At 43.0% G+C, this 23,226-nt stretch overlaps 1 protein-coding gene across 6 annotated transcripts in view; it reads right to left on the bottom strand.

The window, feature by feature from the left end:
• The window catches only part of Ntm (neurotrimin), a 978,968-nt gene that overhangs the window by 57,631 nt on the left and 898,111 nt on the right, over positions 1-23,226 (bottom strand). The gene's annotated exons all lie outside the window — the stretch shown is intronic.

Below are 23,226 nucleotides of genomic sequence, written 5' to 3'. Positions count from 1 at the left end.
TGTTTTCTGGAATCAAATCAGAGAAGAGCTGACATTGTCCTCTCTGGGTCAGACAGGAACTCTGCTCAGCCAGAGTCGTTAAGCAATTTACTAGAGATCCCACAACTAAAAATGAAAAGAGCGTGAAATAAAACCTAGCTTTGCCCATGAAAGTCGTGACCTTCCGGCCATACCAAACATTTTTAAGTCTACTTTTTCAAATAAAAATGTCTAATTATTCTTGTTAACTATGTTTAAAAGTGCTTGAAATATATAAGATAATTAATTCCCTTGCAAATCCTAGAACAAAGGGTAGAGACGGGTATCAGAGCATTAAGAGGACAGTTCCTATCAGGACAGGGACAGTAGTCACTGGTCATAGTCTTTGGCAAGGACAGAGTAGACTCTGGGCTCACACTAGAGCTAATAAGCCTGAGACTTCAAAGTCTTCATCCCTCCCCTCTCTTTTCAACCCCTCCCTTCTCCTCCCCTCTCCCCTCTTCCCCTCCCCTCCCTTCTTCTCTTCTTGTCTGCGAGGCCTCATTTTAACACTGGGCACATCGCTCAAGATCTCCAGGCATAATCAGGTAAGCACAGGAGGGCCTGAACTGCAGTGTGGGGAGACGTCCCTCTCGCTGCTGTCCCATCTGTCCACTCTCTGCTCCTTAGCTGCCCACTTGGGCAGCGTTTGTAAGGCCCCTGCCATCAGATACTGCCTTCTAGCTTGCGGATGAAACAGTTAGGTATCATAAATGTCAGGATGAGCGATGCCAAGAAGGGCCCGGTGCATACATTGGTGAATACAGGACAGTTTGGCAAGCACACACCCAGCTCTCCTGCACCTGTGAGCTGGTGACTGAGGAGAGCTCGGTGCAGCGGGCAGCGGAGGTAGCAGAGCAAGCCTAGAGACCCAAGGTCTAAAGCCTAGAAGAGATTTTCCAGTCTCTCGGGGGTGGCAACAAAAGAAACAGAGGTAACTGAGCGAGCAGCTGTTTGAGGTTGCCTTTGGCAGTTCTGTCTATTAGATACACTGCAAACACTGACTAATTAGATAATAAAGCCGAAACACGTGGAAAGTAAACGTGCCGTATAAATATAAGCTACTACTGCCTTCGGATGTGACATCCTCTTATTCAAATGCATCCGTTTTTTATGTCTTGACTTTACTTTTTAAAGGAATTCAAGATGGCTTTCAAAAAATACACAATACAGTGTGTGTGTGTGTGTGTGTGTGTGTGTATGCGCGCGTGTGTGTAAGCTTGCCTAAACAAAGCAGGAAATGATGAAGCCATAAAGAAAAAGATTGGCAGATTTTATTACAGACAAATCAAAACTGTTGTATGACAAATGGTATTATAAAATAGACTAAGAGGAAGGAGACAGCCTGGAACAAATGGATGCATTGCTTACAAGAAAGGGTTAATATCCATAACACAAACAGCATTTGCACAAATCAATTTTAAAAGCAATAAACAACTCAGTAGAAAAATGGATGAAGAGCCCAGACAAACAATTCACACAAGACATACAAACATCTAATAAACCTATGAAATATGAAAAATATGTGGAAAAACTTCCCTTGGTAACTCGAATATGCAAATAAAAGTAGGTTCAACATATCACAGTGGCAGAAATGTAAAGTGTCGGGAGTGTCTGCTGTGCCGGATGAGGGGACCTCCACACCATGTTGTACTGGTGAGATTGTTAATTGGCATCCTCCTTTTGGGGGACAATTAAACATTTAGAGACAACAGGCCCCATGACCAAGCAGTGCCACTGTCATATTCCACTTTATAGAAATTCCCCTATTAAACATGCAAGCATCTGTGTTTGTGAGGTGATTCTGAGAAACCTTCTTTGAAAGAATAAACTATTATAAACCCATGGGGATCACAAAGCTAAATCAATTTTAACATGGTCCTATTATTTGAAAGATTTTTTTTGTTTGTTTCAATTTTATTGTGTGTGTGAGGTCACCTGCATGTATGCATGTATACCACATCTGTGCCTGATGAATACAGAGGCCACAAGAGGGAAATGGATTACTCTGGAACTGAGGTTGATGGTGGTAAGCTGCCATATCGGCGCTGGAAACCAAGTCCAGACCCTCTGTAAAAAAATTAAGTATTATTAATGACTATGTTATTTGTATATATCTATATATGTATGTATATATATATATATATACACAAGTATAAAAATATACAGAAAATTTTGGAAGAACAATTATCAAGTTGTATTTGTGAATGGGGGCTGTCATGTTAAAAATCTTAGTAAACATTTGCTAAACAGTACATTAGCTATAGTAGACAGTGGAGGAACTGGTGTAGAAAGTGGGTGTGGTAATGTCGACAGACATCTAAAATTGTGGAGTAGCTCTAGAACATGGTGATAGTCAGAAGAGTACAAACATTTTGAGGTGAATGTCAGAGATACCTCTTGCTATTAAAGTAGGGGGATGGGGCTGAGGCGAGGGCTCAAGAATGACTGGTGTTGAAGAGAAGGCATCCATCTTTTTAGGTATACATAAATGACTATATTGTGTTGGAGGAAGAGGAATGGTAAAGGTTACTCTGATAAACTCTCAGAAAGAAAAACGAAGGACAGGTTGGAAACTGGCAGAAAGGCAATGCTGGGTATAGAGAGGGGAAGAACTCGGGTAAATTTGGTTCACTGTCTAGTACTTTGTAGGATTTATCAGTGATATAATAAGACACTTAGGGGTGATTTCTAAACAATAGTATGGGTCCTTGTGATTAATAATTAAACGGGAATAGAGGAAAATAAACTAAAGATGGGATCAGAAAACGAAAGCATCAGGAATGAAGTATTTGGATATTTCCCAATACGTCCATATTACAAAGCACGAGAAAAAGTTGAGAAGGAAAGATGATGTATGATGTGAGTGGTAGGTGGGTGGAGGCTCCTGTGAGTCTGAATGCCAGAGCAGCCAGCTGTGCAGGGAACTGAAGCTGGAACAGAAGGGGACATAGCAAGGGGATGGTGTCAGAGGTCTTGGGCTTCACACGATGCTGTGATAGAACTTCTCAGTTACGAACATGAACTGCCTGATTTTCAGATGGGAAAAGATAGCCTGGAAGGTGTTTCAGAGGTCAGTCTGAATGCGTGAGATGGAGAATATTACAGGAATTTATGTGGGGGAATGAACGTCAAGACCCAGCTTGAAGAAGGTCACTTGGGATGCAGTTTCTGTGAATAGACTTAAGCGGTGACATCGTGTGGTAAGGTAAAGTTAGGCTAGTAGGCCATCCCAAAACAAAAGGGTGGGACTTGTAAACTAAAAGGGGCTGTGGTCCACCAGGTCAGGAGCACAGGGCATCAGACAACCTGGGCATCTAGCAGAGATGAGGTAGGGAATGCAAAACACAGGGTGGGGACCTTGGTGGGGCATTGGGCAGATGTTGCTTCCGGGTGGCTTCACTATATGGGATGCAGACACATTCCAGGAGGCTGACACGGAGAGGACCATGAGCTGGAACCTGGGTAGGCATTAGGGTTAGTAAGTATGAAGGTGAATCAGGGGTCACCAACAGTTCTGTGAGACTGAGGATGAGATTATAGCCATAGAGAGAATTTCAGGGTGATCTACATCTGAGGTAGAGATGAAAGAAACTCTGCCTGTTCGGTTCCCTACAGGTTTAGAGCAGGGTAGGCCAATCAGAATGTTTATGTCCTATGACTAGGGTTGGCATAGTTCAGGGGCCAGCCCAGCAGTTTGGAATCCCCTCCATCCTACAGGAATCTCTCCTTGCATTAGCATCTGCCTGTTAGTTTTAACCCAGCTACCCGCCTCAGCTCCAAGTGCTTCCCCTTTGAAGTTCTTGGAAAATTCCCCCAATGTGACTAGTCAAACATGATCTGTGTGCTTCCTCCCTTCCTCCACTCACAATATTTATACTCATTTGTCTTATTGAAATCCATCGCCCATGTTCTATTGAGGCAGTTTGACTGGCAGGCCTTATTCTCCTGCAGCTGAAACCCATCTATTCTCTAGACAATGAGGTACAAGCGTTCTGTCTCCTATTGTGCTCAGTGGCCTTCTGCATGCCTGTCTTCAATCTTAAAAGGCATGTCTCAGAAGTCCCCATCTAAAATGGGCAATTGAACCAGCAATTCTGCATTTAACAAGTTCTGACCAAACGAAGAAAACATCCTGGAGATTCTTTCCCCCAGATGCTTGTCCGGGGAGGCTGCCTTGATTTTCATGGTGTAATAAGTACTCTGAAAGGATGGAAGGAGCTGTTCACTCTAGTGTTCTAAGGCCTGCACTTCGACCAACACTAGAGAGGTGCACTCACTCTCCTTAGAGTGTGCCCATATTTATTTTTGTCACGAGGAAAGTGAGGCTCAGAAACATGCAGTAGTAATATGGGACTGATCTTGAAAGCTCTTTGGAAGGTTTGGCAGGGAAATGAAGCCCCTTGGGGTTTTTCAGAAGAGGAATGGCTTTTTCCTCTATGAAAAGTTGACCTTTCCACAGATGGAAAGGGACGGACAGTGGTTTCAAGTAAGGCTGCCCTAAAGAAGACTAGTGTCCCATCTCTCCTTTTAGCTCACATATTCAAGGCTGCATTGTTGTTGACTGAATGGAGCCATCTCTGGAGTTCAACGTTCCTGAGGGCGATAGTTTCATAGGATTTTTGGAGTGTCCATGGCAAGTGCTCCGCCTGCCCCTGCTAGAGAGTGAGCCTCAGAGCGGTGCTTAGGAGGAAACAGCCCAGGCTCCATAAACCACTTTCTAAACCAGGCTGAGGCTGATGACTTGATGGGTTTGGGGCACATTTGAACAGAAGGTCCCCTGGTGTTTTGCTGCCAACACCTAAAAACTCAGCTGTTTCAGGTCCTGCCCTGGAGACGAGGCTTCCCCATCTGGTGACCCTCTTTGGCTATAGAGCTGCAGCCAAAACTAGTCCATTTGGCCAGATTGTGAATAAAATCATCCTCTGAAATATTTTATAATCTAGATCTGCATACTTCAGACAAATCAAGCTTGTGATGACCTCTTTTGGCTCCATGCTGCCGAGTACTATTCTCATGACCCCTCGGGGACACGAATCTTTTAGTTTCTCTAAATTCTAATAACATCATCCACATTTTGAAGTACCTCTATTCAAATAAAGCTCTAGAATTTTCTTTTTTTTTAAAAAAAAGAAAGAAAGCACATTCCATGGTACCACTGAGCTGGCAAAATGTTTTCAGAAGTCTATTTTCTTTTCAAAAAACTACCCAGATCTGAACCCGGCTTCTTCAGGTTACAAATACTATGACTTGGATGAGTTCACTAATGTCTATGAACTTGCATTCTCTTCTCTTTAAATATACCTATCAGATTTCATTTGATCCACCTGTGGCTTCCCCAGGTAAGGAGAGAACCCGGAATAGGGAGAAAGGGGAGGGAGAGAAAGGGGAGAGACAGAGGAAAATGGGATAGAAAAGGGGGGGAGGGAAAGCCGGAGAGAGGGAGGGAGAGAGGAAACATTTAACCCATGCTTTAAATTAGAGTAAGACCACTCTTGAGTTTTGTGCCAGTCAGAGGAAATAAACCCACTGCCTGATGCCCCTCTCCCCTTCTTATTTCCACTTCTCCAAACGTCCTGTTCTCTCAGGGTACACCTCCCTTCTCCCCGACGTAAGTCCCTGCACACACTGATTCTACTCACAGCTTTCAAAATTTAGCTATCTGACCTTGTAGCGTCAACCCAGGTCTGATTAGTAGCTGATGCACAGCAATGGTGCTTTCTGGACTGCCATGGCGCTCGCTCTCTCTCTCTCTCTCTCTCTCTCTCTCTCTCTCTCTCTCTCTCTCATCTCCTCTGAGTGTCTCCCACGCTTGCTCACCCCACTCTGCCCTGAGTCTTCCCCTGTTTATGTCTGGAATTGAAATGAAGGCTCTTTACAATATTAGCCCATCAAAACTTCCACTTATTTGAGCTGGTAACTATTTGATAGGAATGTTGTAGAAAATTCACCTAGAGGAGCCAGTCTATAGATCCAGTATTACATAGGCTTTTATCCACCCCAATAGATAAAACACAGTCTAGTCATTTGCTTCTCACCAACCGTTCCACTTAATGGTAATTCTCAGAGAGTGTGGAGGCCTGCGAGGCAGTCAATATTTACATTAAATTCACAGAGATAATTGACAATTCTAGCAGTTAAATCACAGGCAATCTACACACAGAAAACAGAAGGAATTAACAGGTAAGACTTCTGAACAAAAGCCTTGGACTTACTGATTGGGCTGCTTTGATGGAATTCGGCTGAGCACTCGGCTTGACTGTCACACGCTTGAAGAGTGACTGTCACGATTACGCAGATGGAAGTACGCTCACCACCCTGATGGGCCTGTGTCTTTTTGACAGAGCCATAAGCATTATTCCTTCCCTGTGTGCTTCTGTTGTGCTTGCGCTGAATGCAAGTGGTGGGTGGGGAAAGGTTCCCTTTAGATGGAGATCCAGAGATACTCCTTTTCTTCCCCCTTTTTGTCTATGATGATTGAAAGACAGTCAAGTTATATGAACTCAAAGACTTTGGAAAAATGCAGACAGAGCCTTGGGTTAGCCTGTGGCAGTGCTGTCCCAAAGCTTACTCCGTTTTGAGAGAGTGTGAAAAGTCAGAGACTTGGTAAGGTAACCCGATCTATTTGTGATGTCTCAGCAGTCTAGGAAACATCAGGGGACATTGAAACACCACTAAGAAGATTAGTAGAAAATTTACCAGCCAATTAAATCAATTCCCAATGTATTTTATCTAAACCTATCTCTGAACTCAGGATAATGAAGTGTAGTCACCCCACTGATGGCTGTTCAGGAGCCAGAAAAGATTAGCCGAGATGAGGACAGATCACAGAGAATGTGTCCTTCTGTCTGACGAGTTTTCTGCCTGAGAAAATAATAGCCAGCCATGCATCTCCAACTCCAGGAGCATTAGGCTGAGTGTTCTCGCCTGGGTTCCGATTAGAAATGGTTCATGGATTGTCCCCTCCTAGAAGATAGACTTGCGCTGTCCCCAGTCAGGCTCTCTGCCGGAGAAGGGCGGTGTTGGAAATGCCTGAGCAGCTGTCCCTGTGTTCCTGCTGTCACCAAGTACAAATGCATCTGGTGGGGAAGGCTCCACAGCGAACCAGCAGTAAATGCCAGCTCCATTAGTGTGGCAGGTGAGCAATCTATTAGGAAATTGAAGCCCCTCCCCCCATTATAGGAAAACAAGTGAGCTGTGCTTCCAAGGAAGGGATTGGGCTTTGGAGTGGCAGAAATGTGATTTGGAATCCTGGTTGTGATGATGCAACTGGGGGGTCATGAGCATCTGCTTTGGAAGTCTTGGGCCTCCTTACACAAAAAGTGAGAAATAATTACTACTGATAGCAATCGGGGTGACGGAAGGAGGCCAAAGGTCCCACACCATTAGTACAGCTGACTTCTCCAGAAGTCCTCAGGCAGCATCCTTTAGCAGCTAAGGACCAGACCTAAAAACCCCCACAGCGTGGTTCCAGTTTCCCTCAGCAGGATGCTCATCACTGCCAGCCACTTCGCTCAGGTTCCTACCTTCTGGAAAAGTCTTGCCTCTCAAGTTATTTCCAAGCTTCTCAAAGTCCTTCCCTCTCTGCACCTTACTCTTTTTCTCTTCCCAGGAGGCCTTGAGGATCGAGTCCAACCTTGGAGAGGCTTCGTTCTACCCCAAGTTCTTCTTTTATTACTGCCTTCTTGCAAGGTGAGAGAGGACAACGTCTCAGAATGAAAGATTCTCCTCCATGCCCTCTCGCAGCAGAGGCCCTAATTCATTTTTCATGGCCCCTTGCAGTGACAAAAGCCGCTGCTTTCTCTCTTGTAAGCATGCTCCATGCAATAAGTCAAAGCTGATGTGCATTTTCCCCCTGGGTGCCGGAGCGCACTTTGATTTAATTTGCCCTGTTGTTTGGCACGGAGCCTTTGCCAGCGAGTTTCTTCACAGACCTGGGGAAGCGGGCCCTGACAGCGATGGGGTGCAGTGACAGATGGGGTTCAGTGGGTAGTGTTTAAATAATTTGCTGTGATGATAAAGGAAATGCTGCCGAGTGACAGATGCTCTGCAGACAGCAGTCAGACAGACACGCGCACCCTGTTTGGGGGAGCTGGGACCACATGACAACATGCTCCCACAGAGATAGATCCACTCTTCTTGAGGTAGAATTGGCAGGGGCACAGGAGAGCTACAGAGGGCCTCAGAGATTGCTGGGGCTGATGGGCCAGTCCCAGCTATTCCTGAACAGTGGAAAGCATCCATGAGATGTTGAGATGACGTGCGCATGCTCTGTTTATGCCACTTTTATAATCTCCACCTCAGGACAGGCCCCACCTTCCATATAGGCCTAGATGAGTGTAATCAACATATCCTGAGGGAGTCACGTTATGAGAGAGTCAGGCTGGACCAACTATGAGGTGATACAGCCAGGGTGTTCTGTTTGGACTTTGTGCATCTCCTGTCCAAATAAGCCTCTCTTGTTTATAAAGTATGGAACCTCAACCTCCTATTTTTTTTAGAGTAACAGAAACTGGTGTGGCATAGTTATATATGTGGAAAATAACTGGTCTGGGAAGAATGTATTAGTTATTATTTATGGCTATGGCAAAATACCTAATGAAAAGAGGAAGGAGAGGTATGTTTCGGCTTCTGGTTTAAGGAGACACATGCATGATGACAATGAAGGGCTGGCGGCAGAAGTATGTAGGAGGCAGCTGGTAAAACCCTCGACACATCCACAGACGGGTTTCCTCAGTGGTTCCAAATGGAGGAGAATAACCACCGTGGCGGTATATGAATGCATCATAGATGCCCAGTTCAACAGGTGATTCGTTTCTTTGTGCTCCTGGGATGAAGATGGCCTCTGTCTCTTGCCATGCTTCTCTCCACATTGCCCCTGTGCTCCTCAGAGGATAGAGCCAAGCTCTGGATCATTTTCTATTTCTGATGCTGCTGCAATCATAATTACAGGGAAGGTGTCAGGGATCCAGCTTCCTAAGCAAAGGGCCAGCTGAGTGGGAGGGTCACAGCGAGATCTGAGTATGCAACTAGCTGGAGCCACAGGGCATGGCAGGAGAAGAACATCCTATAAGCAACTGGAGAGCTCACATATACACACATAGACGTATGAGAATCTACCTTTGCTCTTGAGAAAATATGGACAGATAGATATAATGCAGGGACAGCAAAAAGAAAGTAGGGAGAGCTCATTGTGCTAATCTGTCTGCTTTCTGTTGATCAGTAGGCATTAGTTTAGCAGATCTGAGGGTGAGTTGCATTTCTGAAAGAAAGAAAAAGAAAGAGAGACGGGCCTAGCTTGCTTGCTGCAGAAGGAAGGCCGGAGGAGCTTAGCAGAGAAGAAATGAGGCAGCAATGTAGAAGGGAAGGGCTTGGCTTCGAGGTCAGCACCCAGTGAGAAGGCATGGTTGGACAGGAAGCGGAGCGAAGGGGGCTCAACTGTTTCCTAGCCAAGTCCGGCAGCTGAAGCTTGAAGGTGACTCAGGTGGGATGGCAGGAAGAGGAGCCACACTGGAGCCCGGTCTGTTTGCCCGCTTACCTGTTGCGAATTGAACAGCTGTGGCTCTCACCACCCCCTTCCCCGACTGGGCAGTATACTTTCTTCTGAAAGGTGAACCGAGATTTGCCTCTTGGCATTTTCTGGATTTTGTTTTACAGCTAATCAAACAGACATTAACCACCTGGGAACCTAGAAGCTGAGTTCCCTGAGCAGGCGAGTGACACCGTGACCTTTCGAGGGCACAGATGGAACACTGTCAGAGCCTCTTCGGCAAGAAACATCTAAAGGACTTAATCAGAGTCTTAACAAAATTAAAAAAAAATGGGGGGGCAGTCTGAGACTGAGCAACAAGCTATCATGTGAGAAAGAAAACTGAAAAACTGAAGAGATAAAGCTCAGAAGTATAAAGAGGGGGTAGAAAAGATCAGAGTTAGGGACGACGAGACAAAACCATGCCTGCCGCTACCACCACCTGGTTTTTCAATGAGTATCAGAAACCCCATCTCAGTCTATGATTCCAGAAGAGGTTAAAGGTTAGGCCATTGGGTCTCAACTATTTTCCTCTAGGGAGCATTTGTCACTGTCTTGAGATGTTCTTAGTCAGGAAGTGAGTGTTAATGACATCTGTTGAGTTGACACAAGGGTCCTGGGAAACATCCTACAATATATAGATAGACCCCAGTTCACAGAGTCCACAGTGCTTACAGAACTCAATCCATACAGCCAGATACTAGCCCAACAGAAGCTCCACCAGACTCAGGACAAAGAATCCTCTAGTCTCCACTGAGCCATGGCCTTGCCAGTTTCTTTGTGGGTTAGAGGAGATAAAGAGGCTTCCCAACAAACAACATGAGAATTAGACATGGAGGAGGTGTTAGAAATGCAGAAGTATATAAGGAGGTCAAAGAAACTGAGGACAGAGTGGTCAGAGAAAAGTTGGCAGTAGAAATAGCTGCCGGTAGAGCAACAGGAAGGAGTGTCTCGAATGACAAACGGAGGTGTGTTTGCAGTAGATGTGTAGACTGTGAGGAAACAAGACTGGCGTTCGAAGGAAGACTGGACAGTGAAAAGAAACATGATAATTGTAGTCAAGGAAGGGAAAGAAACGACAGAAGTAAACACCTAAGTGCGGAGGAAGAGAGAAAAGGATGTCACAGAAGCGAGGTGACACAGAGCCAAGAGAACGCAGACATCAGCAGAGACACCTCAGGTCTTTTGGGTAAATAGCCAGACAGACAGAATGTCAGTGCACCATGACACAGTTCTGGTTTTCGTTATGATGAGAAACCCTACATTGCTCTGCCTATAGTGATTTTCACCCCACCCACAAGGCACTGACTTCCCTTCCTCTCCATCCTTCCCAACATGGACCTTTCCATTCTGTCAGGTAAGCAATTAGATCTCCTGGTGGGTTTAATTTGCATTTCCCTAGTGATTAACAATGATGGGATTTTCTCTTTTCCATGTATCTGATGGCTGTTGCCATGCTTTCTGTGGAGAGATGTTAGGTAGGTTCTTGGTACAATTTTCAATGCGTTTTTTTAAAAAAATCTTTTTTTTTCTTTTTTTTCTTTATTTATTTATTAAAGATTTCTGTCTCTTCCCCGCCACCGCCTCCCATTTCCCTCCCCCTCCCCTAATCAAGTTCCCCTCCCTCATCAGCCCAAAGAGCATCAGGGTTCCCTGCCCTGTGGGAAGTCCAAGGACCACCCACCTCCATCCAGGTCTAGTAAGGTGAGCATCCAAACTGCCTAGGCTCCCACAAAACCAGTACATGCAGTAGGATCAAAAACCCATTGCCATTGTTCTTGGATTCTCAGTAGTCCTCATTGTCTGCTATGTTCAGCGAGTCTATTGAACTCCCTGAGGAAATGTCCCACATATCTGTTAGTTATTATTCCCATGTCAAGCACATCGTTCGTGAAGATCTCCTTTCAGTCCGTAGCTTGTCTCTGCACATTGCTAATGATTGGCATTGGTGTGGATAAGCATTTTAATTTGATATAACGCCATCTCTCTGCTTTTGCTTTTGCCTCCTACACTTTTGTGGTCACAGGAAAAAGTCATCTCCTAGAACATTACTGTGTGATTTCCCTCATGCTTTTCTTCTGATAGTTCAAAATCTTCTGCTCTTTCACTGAAGGCTTTAATCCACTCCGAGTTGACTTTAGTGTCCAATATGAGATAAGGCTACTCCTTTGCACATGGAAATCTACTTTCCCAAGCATCATCGACTACAGAGACTATTCTTCTTCACAGGGAGAGGGAGTGGGGACAGACAAAGAAAACTCAGGATCATTGAAAAGGCCACCGGGGAAACATTTTATATTTACTTAAAAGTCTGCACACTGTAAGTGAAGTTATGCCACTTAGGGTGATAATGCATTCCTCCAAATACCTAGAATACCGAGAGAAACACCTGCACCAGGCGTGGGGAGTATCTGTTGAGTTGTCAAAGAGGGGAGTCCAGGAGACCTCCAGACAAATATAGGCTATTGCTGTCGCTCTTGGTTGCCTTCCAGAACTTTAATGTAAAACTGTATTACTGAAGACACCACACACTCCAGACATAGGACTTTGAGGACTCAAGCTGGAAATGCTCCTGAAGCCTCCTCCCCGAGGGCCATTTTTTGTGGTATCTGAAGTTCTATGAGATTGCCAAGGGGGCAAATCAATTAGCAGTCCCACGTGGCTGTAGGACAATGACCATCAAGAAATACCCAAGGGTGCAGTAGTGGCATTTATAATCATGAGGTAACTAGAAGCCATCTAATTGGACTTCAGGCTCTCTCAACAGGAGAGCATTCATGTCTGGTCCTGTAAACCTACTCAACTACCCCATAGTCATCAAAATCACGGACTTTAAAGGAGATTATTTTACTGCTACTTTTTCCATTGTACTTACCTCTGTTTCTTTTCCTGCTATGATTAAATACTCTGAAAATATCAGCTTCTGAAAGTCTTGATTTTAGCTTAGAGTCCTATGTTAAAGCTCATCATGGCAGAGTAGTTACTGTCCTAAGAGCCTGAGAGAACTGGGCACACTGTCTGCAGTCAAGGAGCGTGGATGAATTAGAGAAGCGGCTCAGCATTGAAGAGCTTGTACTGATCTTGCAGAGGACTCAAGATCAATTCCCAACACTCGCATCACCCTATATATACTGCTGAAAATACATGTAACTAGAAATAAATGTTAATAAAAGAAACCCTGGGAGACAAATGTTACTGATCAACTTACCTTCTCTGTTTGATACAGTTTTGCTTTTCTACCTATGAAATGGCACCACCCACAGTGGGCAGGTTTTCTTTCCCACGGCAACCAATGCAATCAAGATAACCTCCTGTGTGATTCTGAATTCTGTCAAGTTGAAAATTACCCCTTACTACTACAATATCTTTGCTAAAGTTCAACATACCTAACATGAATTGTTTCATTCTTAGACTTCTCATTCTATTCCATTTGTTGATGTGTATACTTTTTAAAAATATTATGCTAATTCAATTGCTTTTGTACAGCTGGGGATCAGGGTGTAGGATTCCTTGCAACTTGCTGCTCTATTTCATGGTTGACATGGATATTTGCCTATTTTCTGTTGTAATTCATTGTGAATTTCTATAGTCTTAGTTATATAAAACCACATTTGAATAGAAAAATTTAAATATTATTTTTGTATGGTTTACAGACATGATATCTTTCCATATACTAGTATCTTCTTGGGTGTCTTTTATTGATGTGTAGAACTTTTAAAATACAGGCCTTTTTATTTCCTTGTCAACTTTATTCTTAAGAATTTCATTCTTCCTGGCTATCATAAATGGATTTAATCTCTTGATTCATGGCTTGCATAGCCGGTTGTTATTTATTTTGTGTGCTTTTTTTTGTATTCTGCAACTATAATATATTCACTTATTCTGAAAGTTATTCCTGGAATCTGTAGGTTGTCTATAGATATGATGAGGACATACATCACCAAATCATGAAAATTTAATTGTCATGATTTTTGTTTCCTATTTGGTGACCTTTTCTCTTCCCCTGTATAACTACTATGGCAAGAATGCCTAATACCATTTCAAATAAGAATGGTACCCAGGGTATGTCACTCTTTTCCCGGTCTCAGCGGAAAGACTTTCATGTTTTGACAATTGATAGTCATGTTATCTGTGACTTTCTCATCTATGGTCTCAATTACGATGCTCTATATCTTTCCTCTGCCTAAGTTTTCATAAATTGATTATTTTCATTGTATGAAAATTCTCACTTTCAGGAGTATTTTCATACAATGATGTCAAATTTTGTCAAATATTTTTTTCTCATTTGGTGGACAGTCATCTCAGGGTTACACAACATAGCCACATTGTGGATAAACCCTTGTTCATGACCAGATGAGGGAATAAAGAAATTGTGGTGTGAAATACTATTCAGTCTTAAAAATGAATGAAATTCTGTTCTTTGTGGCAAAGGGAACTGCAGAACAATATGTTAAGCCACACAAGGCAGACAGAGAAGAACAAATACCACATGGCCTCACTTACGTGTGTGATCCAGAACAAATGAATTCACAGAAGCAGAGGAGAGAATGGTGGTTAAAGAGGTTGGAAAGAGGAGGAGTGAGGGGATGCTTGTGAAAAGAGGGGAGGAATATGTTAATGCTTTTCTTAATTTTGAGTTCTATTGCACAGCATGATGAATACAGTTAATAATAGAGTATTGTAAATTTCAAAATTCCTAAGAGTAAATTTCAAACAATCTCATAACAAAAATGTTAAGTATATAAAGTGATGGATATGCTAACTAGCTTGATTTAATTATTCCACATTGTATTCATAAATCACAACATCACTTTGTATCCCATAAACTCATACAATTACAAATTGTCAGTTTACAATAGTAAAAAAAAAAAAAAAGCTGGCAAGCAAGAGGTGCAGGGAGGTGGAAAAGATGCTCCGTGGGGAAGAGGTGGTGCTGATGAGACTGTCATTCTTGCTGGGGCTGAGTTGAGCACACAGTCTGTCATAGTGGCTGGGAGCTGGTAGAACCTGGCTGCCATCCTGCGTTAGGGGGCTCCAATATGGAAGAAGATGGTGGATAGGAGGCAGGAGTCTGGAAGGCAAAGGGCTCTGTGCCCAAAGCAGGGGAGTATCTTCCAGCTTCTCCTTAGCCTAAGTTTACAGCTAAGCTTTCAAAGAAGCAATAACATCTTCAGAGTCTGCATTTGAACAAGTTTTGAGGATGTTAACTAACTCAGCTACTACCTTTCCATGTCTGATTATTGCACTAGGTCTTCAGGAGACAGAAAGACAAGTCTTCATCTCCAGGTCTTCCTGTGTGTCAGGTGAGCTGTGCTGAGGGATCTTCATATGAGTCTTAACGCCACAAAGTGGTAACCCCTTGGTAACAGCCAGTCTTTCGGATGAGCAGAAGTTCAGGTTTATTGAGTCATGAGACTAAGACACGTGACTAAGCCAGGACTGAATAGTTGGCTGACTGTAATATATTCATGTCATCTGACAACTTCTCATGTGTGAAAACAGTTCCTTAGGAGTAATCGTGTAGACACAGAAACCAGAAGGCCACAAGATCGTGAGCAAGTCTTTTCACTTTCGCCAGATCCCAGTTATATTATTTGCAAATGCAATAAAAGAAAAATTGGGCTTGATTATTTTAAGGCTATCTGTGGAATTAACAAAGTATAAATTAAATGGTGTGTGAGTGTGTGTGTGTGTGTGTATGTACACCTTAGATTGGTTAGGAATTTATTTGCTTTTCATTCAACTTTGTTCTCTTTTAGTACAAAGGCTCCTGTTTTAATAAATGCTCTATGGTAGAAACAAACATTGTGCTGCAGCCAGCCAGGCTGTGCCGCAGCCCTGGTTTCACCACATGTCCTGGCCTGATGCTTTAATAAGCATGACTTCATTCCTCTTATTGACAGACTGAGAAGGATGTTATATTCACTGCACAGGATCATCAGGAGCATCAGAGGCAGCTCATGGGAAACACACACAGGAGATTCAACAGCCCCAGGTAAACGAGAGTCATTATCATCAGCAGATAGAGTCAGCTGCTAGGCCCTGGGGATGTGTCCCAGGAAGAGAGTTTTGCTCTTGGGCATGGCTGTGAAAACATATTATATCAAAATCCTCTGGATAGCAGAAATAAGACAGAGCCATCTTCCACAGAATGACTATTTCCCAGCAATCTACCAGAGTCCTGCAAGACATCATTGTGGCCAGTATTCTGAGAAGAAAGACCTTGTCAAACTAATTGGAGGAAGCTTTGGGTTCGTTAGATGAAGTGCTGGACTACACTGAGTCCTGAATACATTATATGCAACATAGACAGACAACCAAACAACATGTTTTTCTAAACATATTGACAAACCTGCATCTTTCTCCCTACAAAAATGTCTTTTCTCCTTCTCAAAATAATCAGTGCTTCGCTGAAAACAACCTTGGAAATGGCAGTATATATAGTAGACATTTATCTTCTTTATCTACCCATCTGTCAGGGATGAAAACAATCAATTATCCATATGAGCAAGGCCTCCTTTCCCATAGGTAATCTCCAAGAAGCATCCCAAAGCTACAGTAGCTTTGCTGCTTGAGTTTTAAGCAAAATCTCCAACCCCAGAAAATGAGGTTGACTGCCTGTACCAAACATGGGTTTCCAGAGAAACCAAAAGAAAACAACCTGACCCTTACTTGGCTCCATGACCCGGGCATGAAATCACACCAATTGCTAAGTTTGCCCCAGAGTCAGGCTGTGGAATCCCACCAATTCCTGAGCAGAGAATCCCATCAATCCTTGAGGTCCCTGAGCTCAAAATGCCACCAATCCCTGAGCCTGCCCTAGAATCACACCACCAAAATCCTAGACACCCTTCACAAGCTGCCAGGAGGTAAGTTAAAAATCAATTCTTTTCTAGGATGTCACCTGGGGTATTATAAATCTACCATCATCTGCTTGGGCCCTAGTTTAATCACAGACTCTTGGAGAAGCTTGTTGGTGAGAATCATGTAATTATATGGAAAGCATGGTTGTAGGATTGGGATTGGATACCCATCTGGTTTTCATGGAGCAAGGCCTTATACATGATAGCTGAGTACCCTGCTTTAACATCACACACTCAGTCCTGACCACATGGGCACTGTGGGTACTGTGCCTGTCACTGAGGAGGGAAAAGGGGGAAAACAGAGACTAGAGAGAAAGAGAAGAGACAACTAGCTGAGGCTGATACAGTTAGCTAGTGTAATAGAAAATAGTGGGGGAATCATTTGGTTTGGGCCTCATAGCTAGGAGCTGTTTCCTCTTTGCTTGGTTTATCCCAAAATGGTATTGTACCCTTTTGGCTCCTTTAAGATTGTCTGAGTATAGTTATAACTATCAAACCCAGTGTTGCAGATTTTTCAGATTCGCAACCTTACTCAATATGTTTATAGTTCTTGAAGCAAGATTTATACCTTAGCAAATGTTTTAGAGAGTCAGAACAAAACCAAAAGCATATGAGATGACCAGCAATAGTCCTATTGGGAATAGTCTGCCCATTTATTTTCTTTCACTCACGCTTTTTTTTATTTAGTTTGGCTCACCTGTCATGGGATAGAGATTTTGGAGGAAACTTTTTCTATAAACATGCTTGAGTCTACAGGAGCAAGAGAAAAAGCCGTACCCCAACTCCATAACCAGCTTTTAATTGAAGTGAGACAGGATAAAACAAAAGTCTAATGCCACTCATAGCTAAAAGACACCTGGATTCCATAGTCTTTTAGGGTGGCTTGGGACTGGTAGATTTTTGTGATCTGATTCTGGGGCAAGCTCAGATAGTGGTGGCATTTCTAACTCAGGGACCTCAGGTTTGGTGGAATTCTGCAGCCTGTCTCTGGAGCAAGGTCAGGGGTTGGTGTGATTTCAGACCCTGTTCCTGAGGTCAAGAAAGTCAGAATGGTTTTTCTTGGCTCTTCATAAACGCAGTGATGGGACTTAGCAAGAGTTCTTCACCAGGTACCACCCTTACCTTTGGAAAAAGGAATGCCAGGGCACAAGTTCCAGAACACCTAGTTAGAGTGGTATATTTGTGTGACACAGAGGATAGAGGCGTTGTGGATATTTGGACATAGGGCCTCGGTGATAGTACTAAGGGTTATGGTATTATTGCAGTCTATGGAACTCAGGGTGCCCACAAAGTGTGTTCCTGAGAATCTAAAGCAGTCTGTGATGCCAAACAGAGAGATGTAGGAAAGATAAGGGATGGATATGATATTTGGTTCAGAGGAATGGACATGTGGCAAGGTGAGAGAATCTACTGGGACAATAGGTGAGGCCACAAATGGTGGTCATGAGTTTGACCCTGGAGGGACACACAACCAGCATTCTTCAAAGTGGTCAGGCAAAGTGCTATTCAATAGTTGATACACAGAGGCTAAGGTCTAAAACAAGAGATGATGTGACATGAAGGTGGGATCAATATCACACAAAAGGGATGATATCAGGGATATAAGGACCTTTGAGGAACTTTGAACCACTTCTTCTATTGTGTATATGTCTAGGGATTGAACAAGTGGGATGTGTACCCTCTATGTTTTAAGCATGCCTAATGGATTGCTATGATAAACGCTATAGTAAAATTTACCAATGAGCTCTCTCTCCCATTTGGATTCCATGGGTCCTTAACCAGGATAAAAAAAAAATCATCCATTCTACAAAGGTAGAACACTTTCCTGAATAGACTTTGTGTCTCCTATCCACTAAGGGCAGCCTACATCTGGCCAACATCGACGGTCATCTCTAGTTTGTTTGTAGAGAAAGAAAGAATTAAGGACAGGTAGGTGTTTTAGAAGTTGATTTAGGTGTTACAGGGATAAGCATCTTCTTTGGACTACCTGTCGGTGAGCGGTCTCCAGATGCAACCATGTGAGTGGTCTGGTTGAACCATTCATTACTCATAGGTTTAACAATAGCATAGAGAAGATGGAAATCGGAAACATTACATCGCTCTCAGTTACCTTCTTAGCCCTTCAGAGCTTTCATCCACACAACATGTTCTTAGACCCTCAGAACTTACTTAAGCTTTCGCATCCCCAGATTCTTTCTTAGACCTTCAGATCTTACGTTATCCTCCGTGCTTGCCTAGGCTTTCACAGTCTCAGACCTTTGGAACACTTTCCTGGACTCTTGTTGCCACTGGACTGAATTTTCACCAACAGCCTCTCCTGGGCTCTCTTTACGGATTTTGGTCCTGCCGCACAATGCCAAGTCTCAGGTGTTTCCTATGACTCCCTCCGTGTCCTTTTAAAACTGATACCACCTAAGTGACTCTAATATTACACAGCTCAGCTACCAGCATGAGGTACATGAAGGCGCAGCTTTAATACCCTTAGTAAACAAGCACTGTTTTTAAAATTCTATCATAAGCCCTGTTTTTTTTTTTATGATTTTTGTTTTCAAGAACAGATTATACAAAAGTAGAGAAAGCAGACATAGATGCTGAGCCCCAGTGAGGAGAGATGAATAAGGGAGTCGTGGCAAATGGAATCAGCCTTTGATAGCCTGATATTGAGCAGTTTCCTTGGCCTTTTTTACCCTACAGTCAAGGCTTGGTCAAAGTGTGGTCCCGTCCATCACTGTCCAGTTCTGGTCCCACACAATGGTCCCATCAGACAGGCATGGTCTGAATGTGGCCCTGTCCTTCATTGCCCAGTTCAGTTTTTCTATCCCTGTTATCACCAGAGAAGAGTGGTTTGGTTCCCATGAGTTGACTACTCAAGGTGCAACTAACCATCAATCCTCCTCATCTGAAGTGTGCTCTGTCCTATGGGGTTCACCTTGTACAGAGATGTTTATTGGTTAATCCTATAGTTCTTAAAATCTGAAGAAACTCAAGGAACTCTCTTAATTTTTTGAAAAATGTTTTACTCAAAGTCACCTCATCCACGTATTTTTCTGACCATCGTTTCTTGTTTATAACTCCTCAGGACACATGTTCCTCTCTGGCTTCTATATAGGCAGGCCATCGTGGTAGCTTTGAGCTTTCCTGTCTTCTGCCTCACCCACCACAGTTCCACTCCTTTCCCACATTTGCACTTTCTGGAGAGTAGATGCATGGCCGCCTCAGATGTCGGGCTTGACAAACCAGATTTCTGCATCCAACCCTGATTTTGGCTAGCTCTTTTGCCTGTAGGCTAAGCCATCAAGTTAAATATTTGCTTCACGATGTCTGTCATCTGTCAGAAATAACTGAGAAGGAAGGAATGGGGGACGCTCATAGGAAAATGAGCCCAAGGGCTGATTTTTAAATAAATTTCCAATTGTTCTTATTTCTGGAAACATATGTTAAAATAAAGATCAAAAAAAGGAGTCAGTGACTGACTCCAGTAGGCATGCCAGGGTCAAAGGAGAGTAAAGGGGGAGAACAGGGTGGCTGAGGGCTTCCAGGTGTGGAAGTGGAGCTCCAAGGAGAACTCTGCATTCTAGAGAGTTCATCAAGAAGACATCAGCCTCCTGATTCACAGTGCGCATTGTTGTGGGATATTTGTCCACGTGAGAAGGTGTATTGCTGTGATTGGTATAATAAAAAGCTGAGCCATCATTAGCTAGGCCGGCAGCATAGGCAGGACTTGGGGGAAGAGACAGAGAAAGTAGGGGGAGATAATCAAGCTGAAAGAGAGACATATCTAGTCAGACAAGCAGAATGTGACAGAGGTAAAAGTCACATGGGAGAATGAAGATTAATGAAAATATGGGACTTCCTATCTCAAACAAAAAACAAATAAAAAATGGGTTAATGTAAGTTCTAAGAACTATTTAAAAACAAGTTTAAACTGTAAACTGAGATTTAACAATTAATAATAAGTCTCTGTGTTTTTATTTGGGAGCTGGTTGGAGGAGCAGAGAAAGACTCATTTGCCGGTTTCTCTACACTGGTCAAAGTCAGGTCAGGCAAAACATTGTGTCTTGCACAGTGCATGCCTTCAGCCTGAAATATCCTCTCACAGGTGGGGACAGAGGTACCAGAAAGTCAACTCACCCTGACCAAACTTCTAATCTTTGAGATTATTGGTTTTGAGAGGCAGCAAAGTCCAAGAAGATGTGTAAGTAGGTGGCCTGGAACTCCACTGGACACTTCTATGTGTACTATGGAATCAGTCAAAGCTCAAGCATGGTTGATTCTACTTGAGTTTTGCAATGACTCTGTGAGGCAGGCAGTGCAGACTTTTGACCTTATTTCACACCCAAGGAAACTGAGACTTCGAAAGATGGGATCTACTTACAAAGCCAACCAGCCTTGCTCTGCTCTTTGCCTTAAGTATGGCCATCAGCACACAAGGAAGTTCCAGCCGGTGACTAGAAAGGCTAGGTGGTCTGTAGTGTAGGAAAGCATCTCATGTCACTTCCTGAAAAGGCAGATGGGTCACTCAGGCAGCCTCCCATTGACAGTAACTGAATGAGCCAATGTACATCTCACTTACAAATACCGGAAAGAGCGTCCTTCCTAGTATGGAATTACTAGAACCTAAACCGAAGGAAATACAAGCAACAGCTTGTCCCAGACCTGTGGGCACTCGCTGAGCCAGACACTTTTCATCTTGTTTGTCGAGCCCAAAGGCCAAGAGAAGAGGAATCAAAGCATGTGACGGCACTGAAGTGGGAAGTCTAATAGGAAAGCCTCTCATAGTGACTGAAGAGCCCGGGATGCTGCAACCCTGGATGAGAGGATGCACCAAGATGAACATCCCTTTCAAGAAATTGTCTTCTAGTTTGGATGACCTGGGCTGTAAAGGAAAGGAGAAGGCGTAATTTAGTTTGAAGTGGTTCTAAATAGCAACCCTCCCAGGCAACCTGCAGAAACAAATACAATCCCATCCAAAGGAAAGCTATTACTTTCATCAGAGGGATCAAATTTATTTTTCTTAATACAATGATCTTCAAAATGGAAAAAAAATAGCTCCGTGAAAATCATGATACCAAGAGCAAGAAAAGCAAGCTCTACATGTCTGCTAAAGGAGGAGTAAGACACAATAGAATAAGCTATCACTGTTTTAAGAAAAAATGAAAGTCTTAATGGGAAAACAATGCAAAGACAAGTATGTTGGCAGAAACACTGAAAATAGAATGCCTAGAACTGACTACATACATGTTACTATGTTTTAAACTTATTGTTATTGCATGTAAGTGTATGGTCATGCACGTGCCATGGTTCACAGGCAGAACACAGAGGAGAGCATCGTGGAATCACTTTTCTCCTTCTCCCTTCAATTTACATGGGTTTGACATTATTAACTACGGTTATTAGGTTGTATGCAAGAGCTAACCCACACAGATGTCTCCTTAGCCCCAGTAAACGTTAAATAAAAGTAAATATGTATAATATGTTCAAATACAATGTTAGACATGGGCATGATTTATATAAATATGCATCACATTGATGTAAATTAATATATATTTAAAATACACACCAATGGAGAGACTTAAGGGAAGATAACAACTCTAGACAGATCAGTTAGTTGAGAGACAAGTAAGACAAATATATCAAGCAAAATAAAGCAATAAATAGATAGAGGACACAGATTGAAAGGGTAAGAAGCACGGAACTGGTCTGTCTATTCCGTACTTAGTAAGCAGCCCCAAAGGAGAGCAGAAAGAAAGAAGGATCAGGAGACAATATTCTAAGAGATCAAAGCTCAGAATTTCCCAGACGCAATAAAAGAAATCAATCTATGGATTTAAGAACACTAACAAATTTCAAACAAAATGAAAAAGCAAAGGTATGTATAACTAGGCATAGCATAGTACACACACACATAAACACCCCCACCCCACACATACATAGCACACATAATTCAAAAAGCCAAACCCAGAGGAAAATATGTGGAAAGCAATATCGATAATGGTGTGTGTGTGTGTGTGTAACTAACTTTAATGAAAGCCAACTTCAAATTGACAGCTGCCTCATGAACAACAGAAAGAATAGTCATACTAATAGTATAAATAATATAATGACAGTATAAATAGTATAAAGAACAGTCATAATAATATTAAGCTGGAAGAGAACTTAAAACTGAATATTCTATACTCAGGAAAAGGGTCTTTCAGAATCAAGGCAAAATATGGCATTTTCATTAAGTAACTATAGCAAAAAGATGCTACCAGCAGAGGACCAGCAGAGGAGTGCCTTGCAAATGAAATTTCGGGAGAAAAAAAAAATAACAAATGGAAACTCTAAAGAGGTTCAGGGGGAAGTGAAGACCCAGGAATGGAATGAATATGCACAAAATGATGCCTGAACATGTGTTGCCAGCACTAACAATGACCTTGACATTGAGACTGTAAAATTCTCTGGACACCAGTCTGTCCGACCCTGTCTGCAACCTCCCTGTGCATCAATTTATGGCTGCACGTCACTTTCAGAAGCAAATACTGACTTGGTGCTGCAGGTTCTTTCTTACATCATGGTTCTGTTTGGTTTCAGGAACCACTTGGAATGTTCACAAGAAGGGAGAGAACCAAAGGAAACTACCAGGAAGGTATAATAAGGGAAACTAGCTCTCCCAAACATGACAACTGCCTCTGATCCCTTTGAATAATACAACCAAGGAAGAGCCTGTTGCCCTAGAGCCAAGAAAAAGTCAGGAGAGTTTCTTTTATGTGAATGGCCAACCCAGCAGGAGCTGTCTTCCTAGGACCCCCTTCATCAGCTGGCAGAAGGGTACAC

This window comes from Microtus pennsylvanicus, chromosome 3, assembly GCF_037038515.1.
Source record: "Microtus pennsylvanicus isolate mMicPen1 chromosome 3, mMicPen1.hap1, whole genome shotgun sequence".
Taxonomy (NCBI): Eukaryota; Metazoa; Chordata; class Mammalia; order Rodentia; family Cricetidae; genus Microtus; species Microtus pennsylvanicus.
The sequence above is the reverse complement of the archived record's forward strand: the minus strand, read 5'-3'. Positions and strand labels throughout refer to the sequence as shown.